The sequence below is a fragment of the Podarcis filfolensis genome (genome assembly GCF_964270895.1).
Source record: "Podarcis filfolensis genome assembly, chromosome: 16".
Taxonomy (NCBI): domain Eukaryota; kingdom Metazoa; phylum Chordata; class Lepidosauria; order Squamata; family Lacertidae; genus Podarcis; species Podarcis filfolensis.
The window spans coordinates 9,876,374-9,886,272 of NC_139620.1; the positions used below are offsets into that span (position 1 = coordinate 9,876,374).

Below are 9,899 nucleotides of genomic sequence, written 5' to 3' on the forward strand. Positions count from 1 at the left end.
GAATTCCCTCCTTCCACTACTGACTGCCATGCCTCCCGCTATTTTATTGGGAGCAGTTTGTAGTGAGAATGTCTAACAGGAGTTGGATTTGGTGCTGACCTTTAAAGCCTTAAACGGCCTCGGTCCAGTATACCTGAAGGAACGTCTCCACCCCCATCGTTCAGCCCAGACACTGAGGTCCAAGCACTGAGGGCCTTCTGGTGGTTCCTTCACTGCAAGAAGTGAGGTTGCAGGGAACCAGGCAGAGGGCCTTCTCAGTAGTGGCGCCCGCCCTGTGGAACGCCCTCCCATCAGATGTCAAGGAAATAAACAACCACCTGACTTTTAGGAGACATCTGAAGGCAGCCCTGTTTAGGGAAGTTTTTAATGTTTGATTCTATTTTTAATATTCTGTTGGGAGCTGCCCAGAGTGGCTGGGGAGACCCAGCCAGATGGGAGGGGTATAAATAATAGATTATTATTATTATTATTATTATTATTCCTCCTTCCCCTGCCTTTGTGCATGGCAGGCCATTGAAGGACGAGGGATAAATATTTACACCTCTGTGCCCTAACCCACGCCCCGCAGGTTCCCTATTTGAAATGCCCTTCACCAGCGACGAAGGGTCATAACAGGGTAGCAGAGCACCCTTTCTTTGTCTCACCCCCTCCTTGTGCCTAAACACTGCCAGGGGTGGAAAGGAGCTCTGCTTGGGTCCAGGGCAGCCCTCCATCCTTCTAGAACAGCCTGGGTGCCACCCACATTTATTCCTTCTTATGTGAGGGCCAGTGAGCCCACAGTCTCTCTCCAGGAACCAGTAATCTGTGACGTGCAATCAGTGCGTGAAAAGGTGTTGCTTTCAGATCCAGCCATGTTATCAATTCAGGGTAGAGTAGACCCTCAGGAGCCTTGTAGATTTCTCCCTCCTGACCCCCCCCCCTCCATCCCCAACCATTTCTGCCGCTGTGCTGTCAAATGCTTTTCTAGAGCGGGAATGGGGTAGGGGATCAGCGTCGCTCAATTATCTTTCCCAGGAGGGGAAAATTAGAGGGAGGGGGATCTCTGATGCAATCTTCAACAGGAACAAACCGCTCGCCGCCCGCTTGCTGCTAGACTAGAAGCACACACCATAAAGGTACTAGGCCCAGGGCAAGAAACCCTTGGTTGTTCCATTGTTTCTCCTACTGAATTGTGGAGGGGGCCCTACCATCGGGCAATGTGAGATGGCAGCCTCAGGCGGCAGGTACTAGGGAGCAGCAGCAAAGCATTGGACAAAATTGTGTGCGCTGCACAGGGCTTGATCAGTACCATCTCAGCTACTCTGATGCCTGCAGATTGCTGGTTCTCGATTCAGGATTCTACATGTGGAATTCACTGTGGGAGGGGCCACCATGTCCTTTGCTACATGCATCAAAACGTATTGGGCAGACCACACTGGGTTTAGATGTTGGGGGAGTAGGTAGGCTATCTTAAAGGATGGCAGAGGGTTCCAATGGAAATGGAAAGGGAAAGTGCCAGTTATCGCTTTATTCATCCTATGCCCAGAACAGAAATCAAACCAGCGCATAGGATTCACATTTGCTGATGTTACTTTCCGTCCACAAAAAGACGCAGGGTTGATTACGTCGTCCCCCCCCCCCCGCGTTGTGATTCCTTTGCATTACAATGAGTGGGATGGAATCATGTAACGACAACATAATTTACATAGCAAATGACGTAAGTTACATCACTTCACCATAGCAAGGCAGAGAATGTTGTTTTGGAGGAAGGCATAGCTGTCAACTGTCCCTTATTTGGCGGGAAAATCCCTTATCCCAGCGCCGTGTCCCACTGCTGTCCCTTATTGATGATGTCCCTTAAATTTCCCGGGTTTCAAAGGAAGCAGCTCCTCTCCCTCCCTCCCTGCCGGCCAGGGAGGAGGGAGGCTCCAACTGTGTTGCTTGGCTGCGTTGCTCACCCAATAAGGAGTCTAAGAACGACTGGGGGGTGGAGCTTGCATGCCTTGTGCCGATCAAAGGGGACTGGCCTTTGCTCAGCGCTTCCCAGTGGAGAGGTGACGGTGGTTTTCCTTACTGCATCCCCTTTGCCGGGTTGCTGCGCTGTGGGAACCACCGCTTGAGGCTTCGTTTGGCTGTTGGCTGGGCTTTCTGCCTTTGGCTCGGAGGGGCTCAGAAGTCGAACATACCTGTGCTCTGAAAATCCCTTATTTTGGCTGCTGATCCCTTATTTCCAAGGTTGCTGGTCCCTTATTTTCAAATCTGTAAATTTACAGCTATGGAGGAAGGTGAACTGCAGTGGAATGGAAAGAGCGCTGCGTGCAGCAAATACAGCGCAGCACAGGCAATTATTCCTCCTTACACCCCTGAGCAACTTAGTCTCTTATATGACATCCCCATGAGAAGCTTCTCAGAGGGAACAACCAGTACTGCCTTCTTGATCCTGCTCTCCTTTCCTGCCTCCCATCCCACAATGGCCCCCCTCTGGTAGGAGCCACCCAGTCTGATTACGTAGGTTCAAAAACATTCCAGAATTTCTTCTTGTTTACACTCGAATTGGGTTAGAGCCATCTGTAGAGCTGCTGTTCCCATAGCCATGAAGCTGGGGGGTGGGGTGGCGAAAGGGAGGGAGGTGTTCTCCACCCCCACCCCCTTTCCTCCCAGTGGCCCCTGTGTGGCTGAGCCATGGCTGTGTCCTCACTGGGGCCTGTTTCTCCTATTGTTTCTAGCCCCACTGCCCAGCGCAATGCCTATCTTTTGGGGGCAGGAGGTTTTAGGCAGTGTTATGATTGGTGGAGAAGGCAGGCGTGCTAATTGAAACTGCAGATTTGTTGCATCGAAAGATCCACGGGAGTTCACACATACACACATGCACAGATTCTTCTCAGCGGGGTCTCTATACTCCCTCTGTGCTGGTGTGTGTGTGTGTGTGTGTGTGTACGCGCAAACACATATCAAAAGGACATCTTCCTGCCCTAGGAACACGCTAGCATCTCTGGAAAGATGCAGAATATAGGGATCCCAGTGTCAAGACACAGCCAGTAGGACACCCCTACAAGTGTGGTTGTGTGTGCACATGTGTGAAAGAGTCTCTGTAGTGTGTGTGTGTGTGTGTGTGTGTGTGCATACAGCAGGTGTGAACGTGTGTGCAATCTAGTCACCAAAGACCATCAACCATCACCTTTGCACTTGGCGTTGCTCAGTGTACGGCGCTTGTAGATTTCATATCACGGGAAGCGATTTTAAAAAGCTGTGCTCTCTTCTTCTTTTTGTAAAATAAAAATAAAAAATTAATTTTTGTTTCGTTTCGGACGTTGTACCTAACGGATTTCGGTAATAAAGAGAGACTTGGAGCTGGTTTTGTCATTTGGTAATAGCAACAGCTGGGGCCAGTCGCCCAGCCATATGAACCTAGTGGAACGGTGGGCTGCGCCGTGGGTTTGTTGCGAACTTGGAGGGTTATTCACATATTAATTTTATTTCTTTGCTAATTGCTTCCCATGAAGATATCCCAAAGCAAACAGGTTTGTTTTTGTTTTTTAAAGTCAGCCATTTAAGTGATCTCAAATCCAGTACAGATACAGCTAGGGATCAAAGGCACGTCGAAAGAGGAAGCCGTTTAACGGGCAACAAAAAGACAATCGTTGGTGCCCATCTGACAAGAGGGCGTTCCAAAGGGAAGAGGCCACCACATTAAAGGCGTAATTCCTACATGATAGGGAATGGGCCTTTGGAGGAGGAGGAGTAATTAAATTCAGTTACATAACAGCTTAGGAAGTTGCCTTATACAGAACCTGACAATTCACCTGTATAGTCCACTGTACACCAATAGTCTTCAACCTTTTCAGACCCAGGACCCACTTGCAATCCAAATGCGATTTGGGGACCCATTTCTTAATCTTTTATCACATATTTGCTGGGTGGCGGCGCTCCTGTTACGACCCACCTCGGACCAGGCCGTGACCCACTAGTGGGCCCGTCCCACCAGCTGAAGATCAGTGGCAGCAGCTCTCCAGGAGTCTCTCAAGGCTATCAGTCATTGCTGGCCACAATGGTTCTGCTCTGCTCTGCCTCCATGCCCAGAGGTGGAATGCTTCAAAACACCAGTTCCTGGGGACCACAGGAGGGGAGAGGACTCCTTGCACTCAGGTCCTGCTTGCCCGTTTCTCACAGTGTGGAGCCAGTGAGAGCCAGTGTGGTGTAGTGGTTAAGAGCGGTAGACTCGTAATCTGGTGAACCAGGTTCACTTACCCGCTCCTCCACATGCAGCTGCTGGGTGACCTTGGGCTAGTCACACTTCTCTGAAGTCTCTCAGCCTCACTCACCTCACAGAGTGTTTGTTGTGGGGGAGGAAGGGAAAGGGGAATGTTAGCCGCTTTGAGACTCCTTCGGGTAGTGATAAAGCGGGATATCAAATCCAAACTCCTCCTCCTCCTTCTTCACAGGCATCTGGTTGGCCCCTGTGAGAGCAGGATCCTGGATCAGGCGGGCCTTTGGCCTGATCCAGCAGATCTCTAAGAATTATGGAGGAACAGAAGGGTGGGAAATCCTCTCAAAGTCCAAACTAAGAGAAGGCCGCAACAAAGAGACTCCTGTTTGCAAATAAGAATGTAAAACACCGTTCTCTGTGCCTTCCCCCCTTCTGTTGGTCACACAAGCAAACTGGGTCTCTGCTTTCTCCTAGCTGGATTATCATTTTAAATCCATATTGTATTCCTCTCTCTCTCTCAATCCAGGGCTAAATAGTGATGTGGTTGCGGACGTGGCAATCTTTCCTGATTAAGGTTTGGACTTCCAGCTTTAAGTAGATTATAAATCAAGGTCGGGGAAATGAAGACGGAGGACAGAGCAAGCATGAAGTCAGCTAACAGCCCCCCAGGCCCACATCCTCATTTTCAAAGATCAGGGCTCAGCATCTTCAGGTATCTCCTGGGTCCAGCACCTGAGCAAGGGGCCCACTGCTGACCCCCAGCCTGCTGCCCCATAAGTTGCCCCCACCTGCCCACACTTGTACTTGCAACCAGTTCAGGAACGGCACCAGTTGTCAGCCTCCTCCGCTGCTGCCTTAGTTGAAACGTTTCCCCTTGGAGAACTCAGCAAAAGAGGCAGATGATGGAAAAACTGGTGTTTGTTGACTCTGTCTATCGTTGGCTCTGGCTCCCCCTACTGTTGGACTCCTCACTTTCTGCCCTACCAGCCACCAGCGGTAAATACACCTCCTCTCTGCCGTTCAATTCATTTACATAAATAGAAGTAATCTCCACTAGGTGGCACTGTACTGGAAAGCTAGGAGGCTGGCCTGTTATTGGCTCTCGGTCTGCCTGTCATTGGCTCTGGCTCCGCCCATCCCTAGACCTCCCTGCTTTCTGTCCTACCAGTCTCAATGAACACCAGCCATCACTTGGCTTTGCTTCTCCTCCCTCAGCAGCAACAAGTAGACTCGACTTGCTCTTTCTGGGCAGTGAACTGATTGGGCCCAGAGAGAGAAAGAGAAAGAAAGAGAAAGAGAAAGAGAGAGAGAGAGAGAGAGAGAGAGAGCGCTTAAGGAGAAGACATAGCTGTCAACCGTCCCTTATTTGGCGGGAAAGTCCCTTATCCCAGCGCCGTGTCCCACTGCTGTCCCTTATTGATGATGTCCCTTGAATTTCCCGGGTTTCAAAGGAAGCAGCTCCTCTCTCTCCCTCCCTGCCGGCCAGGGAGGAGGGAGGCTCCAACTGTGTTGCTTGGCTGCGTTGCTCACCCAATAAGGAGTCTAAGAACGACTGGGGGGTGGAGCTTGCATGCCTTGTTGCGATCAAATCGGCTGCGTTGCCTGGGGACTTGCCTTTGCTCAGCGCTTCCCAGTGGAGAGGTGAGCGTGGTTTTCCTTGCTGCATCCCCTTTGCCGGGTTGCTGCGCTGTGGGAACCACCGCTTGAGGCTTCGTTTGGCTGCTGGCTGGGCTTTCTGCCTTTGGCTCGGAGGGGCTCAGAAGTTGAACATACCTGTGCTTGGAAAATCCCTTATTTTGGCTGCTGATCCCTTATTTCCGAGGCTGCTGGTCCCTTATTTTCAAATCTGTAAGTTGACAGCTATGGAAGAAGACCAACCAATGGCATCTCTGCCCAAAGGCCCTCCAAAATCCAGAGCAGACAATGCAATCGGTAGCTTGCATGAGAGGGAGGGAAACCAGTGGAGGCTAGTCCATCAGGGTGAATGGGGAAACTGCCCCACCAACCTCAATCTGCCTCCACCCGCCTGCCTTCTTACTCGCTGCTGACCCCTGCCCCATATGGCAAGCTGTGACACTGCAGCTTCTCAGGAAATAACATTCTGGACTGACTCTGCTCCTCTGCACTGGCCATGGGCTATTAGGAAGGGACGTTAAGAATAGGGTTACCAGATGTCCCCAGTTCCGGGGACAGTCCCCAGATTTGCAAATCTGTCCCCGGACAAATTCCGTCCCCGGAATGTCCCCAGATTTGCAAATCTGCCCCCGGGAAACATGGCAGCAGCAGCCTCAGCAGCCCGGAGCCAGCCTGGCAGCGCAGTTGGCTCTGGCTGGCTTCAAGAGCTGCTCACTGCCCATGGCACCCGCCATTTTTCCTTGCTGGAACTTCCAGCAAGGCAAAATGGCGGGTGCCACGGCAGCGAGCAGCTCTTGAAGCCAGCCCGAGCCATCGCCACTGCCGAAGGGGAACAGGGGATGTCCGGCGATGCAGATCTCCTGCCCCCTTCCCCCTTTGTTTTGACTGAACGGGGGAGGCTCAGGAGTTGCAGGTGGGCGGCCATTGCCCAGGTTTTTTTAAACTCTGCTCATTTATGTTTCACAGGGTGTGAAAGAAGGGCTTTGCACCTTGCCTGGCAGAGAAACCGTGCACCTTGCGGCCCTCCTGGGCAACGGCCACCCGCCCGTGACTCCCAAGACTCCCCCGATCTGTCAAAACAAACAGGGAAGGGGGCAGGAGATCGGGGAAGGCTTGGGAGTCATGGGCGCATGGCGTGCCGTTGCCCTATTTAAAAAAAAAACTCTGCGCATTTATGTTTCACAGGATGCGAAAGAGGGGCTTTGCACTTTCTACAATATGCATGTGGGTCTTTTGCCTCACCATCCCCACTACTGACTCCTTGTTGCTACTCAGCTTCCAAAAAAAAAGGGAAAAAAAGTGTCCCCGGATTCAATGAAAAAAATCTGGTCATCTAAGAAGGCTTCCTGTCTCAGGGACGGTTTGCTCTGGTGTCTGGTCTTGCTCACCAGCCCTAACTTCCTGGCTCGTTCTAGACTCCTGCCAGTGGTTATGTGCTGGTCCCAGGGGGTTACCGTGCGGCGTGGTCCGAGTCCAGTCCGAGGTTGAGGGTGTGGTATGGAGGCTGTCCATCAAGGCTGAAGCGGGGTCCAAGGCAAGGATTTGGGTGTGGTCAGGAACTCTGGCAGAAGAGCAGGACAGGGTGCAGGCAGGAACAGGCTACCAACAACATTGCTCCCGCAACCTGAGACTGGGCTGGCTGGCTTTTATCTGCCCCGAGGCATAGGGCGGCCCCGGTCCACAGGTGACTCGCCTCTCCTGGCCTGGAGGCGAGCACTCCTCCTGCGGGAACTTAGTTCCCTCCGCCTCTCTGCCCTAAGCCTCTGCAGCTCAGGAGAGGCTGGAGGGTTACTGGACTCAGAGGCAACCTCAGCTTCCCCTGACGGGGCTGAGAGTGGAGCACCTGCAGGGAATGGGTCCTCCATCACCTCAGGAGCCAGAGCAGACTCAGCTGGTGTCTGCTCCTGAGGATCTGGCACAGGTGAGGGCCCTTCAGGCTCAAGCCCCAGCCCCGGCTCAGCCGGTCCTGGAGGCGGGGACTCCTGTGCAGGCTGGGATTCCTCAGGTTCAGCCTCTGAATCCGATCCCCAGGCCATCACAGGTTAGAAGGTCCATTAGGGCAAGCAGGGCACTCAGCTCCCACCCGCCTGCCTCCTGACCTGTATCCAGTCGAGGAAGGGCTCCTGCCTACCAGCTTTCGCCTTCTTCTCCTAAGTCTGAGTGAGTGTTGCTTTTCTGTAGAACTCAGCAGGGAGGAAGGTGGGGGCAAAATCAGAATTATTTGGCTCTGGCGCCCCCTGCTGTTGGGCTCCCTGCCTTCTGCCCTACCAGATGCAATAGGCCCGGATTGCTATGCCCACGAACCAGCCTTCTTAATGTCACACCAGGAAGCAGGGCTTGAAGGGCAAGCTGGAAGGCAGGGCAAACCAGGAAGGTGGAGTTAGCTAGCTCTCAAGAAGACCACATTGCTCAGGCCAGACTTTCATACACCTTCCTGCCCAGAAGTAGCCCATAGCCAGCCTCAGTGGGTGGAGTCATTCCAGGGCCCAAAGGTATTTCGTCAAGAAGAGCATGGCCTACAGTTCAGTGGCTGGACGCCTGAGGGAGCTATTTACAAACCAAGCAGCTCCTGCCAGGTCCCATTTATTAAAAGGAATTTGACCCTCCAGGTACGTGAAGTCGTATGAGATACAAGCTGGGCCTGGGATGCATGGAGAGAGTGGGGTATTTGCTAGCCATGGCTGCAGAGTGCCCAAGGCTCTCTTGGCACCAGGCCTGCCTGGTGTGGCTCTGTTTACTTGTGCAGGGATCAGCAGCGATTAAAGAGCTTCTTTTTAATTTGATTAGGTCAGATTAACAGAGAATCTGAGCTGATGATGAGGGGCGCGGGGGGGGGGGGAGACAGGCTAGGCTGACCAACCTTCCCCAAGTCACCCATGAGCTTGTAGCTCTCAAAAAAAAGAAAAAAGAAGACGAGAAAGAGCAAAGTAAGCCCAGCTAATAAGGGAACACACTCCACTCAAAGGAACTCCTGAGGTTGCAGTTCTAAAAAATGACTGGGGTCTGCCTTTCCCTTGTCCCTTGTCTAGCTCAAAGCCCTAAATGGCCTCGGGCCAGTATATCTGAAGGAGCATCTCCACCCCCATCATTCTACCCGGACACTGAGATCCAGCACCAAGGGCCTTCTGGTGGTTCCCTCACTGCGAGAAGCCAAGTTACAGGGAACCAGGCAGAGGGCCTTCTCGGTAGTGGCACCCTCCCTGTGGAACGCCCTCCCACCAGATGTCAAAGAGAACAACTACCAGACTTTTAGAAGACATCTGAAGGCAGCCCTGTTTAGGGAAGCTTTTAATGTTTGATGTATTACAGTATTTTAATATTTTGTTGGAAGCCGCCCAGAGTGGCTGGGGAAGCCCACCCAGATGGGCGGGGTATAAATAATAAATTGTTGTTGTTGTTGTCATTGGCTCTGGCACCACCCACTGTTGGGCTCCCTGCCTTTTGCTCTGCCAGTTCAGATGGGCAATAGCTGCCACTGTTCTCCTGCTCTTGCATGCATTTGCTTGGAATCAGATAACGGAACTGTAGCTGGAAAGGACCACGAGGATCATCTTCTAGGACAACCCCGCATCTTCTAGTACAATGCCGCAATCTTTCGCCCAGCATGGGACTCAAACCCACAACCCTGGGATTAAGAGTCTCATGGCTCAACCGACTGAGCTATCCCAGGGACTTGTAACGGAGCACAACGCCCCTCCTTTTATGAGTGGGAGCCAACAATGCCTTTTCCACCTGCACAAGCACACGCAGACACAGAGAGAGGCCCGGAGTTGGTGGTAGTCCCAACCAAAGACTGGGAGGCCACCACTGGTTGGAGGGAAGGATTAATGGGTGCGCTTCTGGGATTGATTAAAGAAGGTTTAGATGGGATTACGGGATCATGGCAGATCAGGGACAGATTGGCAATCAGGGAAGGAAGGGCGGGGGGAGAGAGACTTTGTCTCCTGCTTCCCTGTGCAGAAAGATCAGATGTAGCATCTCTTGAAAGAGGAGGAAATGATTGCCCATGAGGGGTTGGAAGAGGGTGGGTGTTTGTTTGTTTATGGGTTTATGTTTGCCAGCTTGGCCTCGAAGAGGA

At 52.2% G+C, this 9,899-nt stretch overlaps 2 long non-coding RNA genes across 2 annotated transcripts; one reads left to right on the forward strand and one right to left on the reverse strand.

The window, feature by feature from the left end:
• The first annotated feature begins 185 nt into the window (after positions 1-185).
• On the forward strand, positions 186-3,270 carry LOC310752039. Its single transcript, XR_014542814.1, has 2 exons — positions 186-1,749; positions 2,265-3,270. It is a non-coding gene; the product is annotated as an uncharacterized lncRNA (long non-coding RNA).
• A 165-nt stretch (positions 3,271-3,435) lies between these two features.
• Positions 3,436-6,691, reverse strand: LOC310752048. Its single transcript, XR_014542823.1, has 2 exons — positions 6,061-6,691; positions 3,436-5,516 (listed from the first exon to the last, which is right to left on the reverse strand). It is a non-coding gene; the product is annotated as an uncharacterized lncRNA (long non-coding RNA).
• Between the last annotated feature and the right edge of the window lie 3,208 nt (positions 6,692-9,899).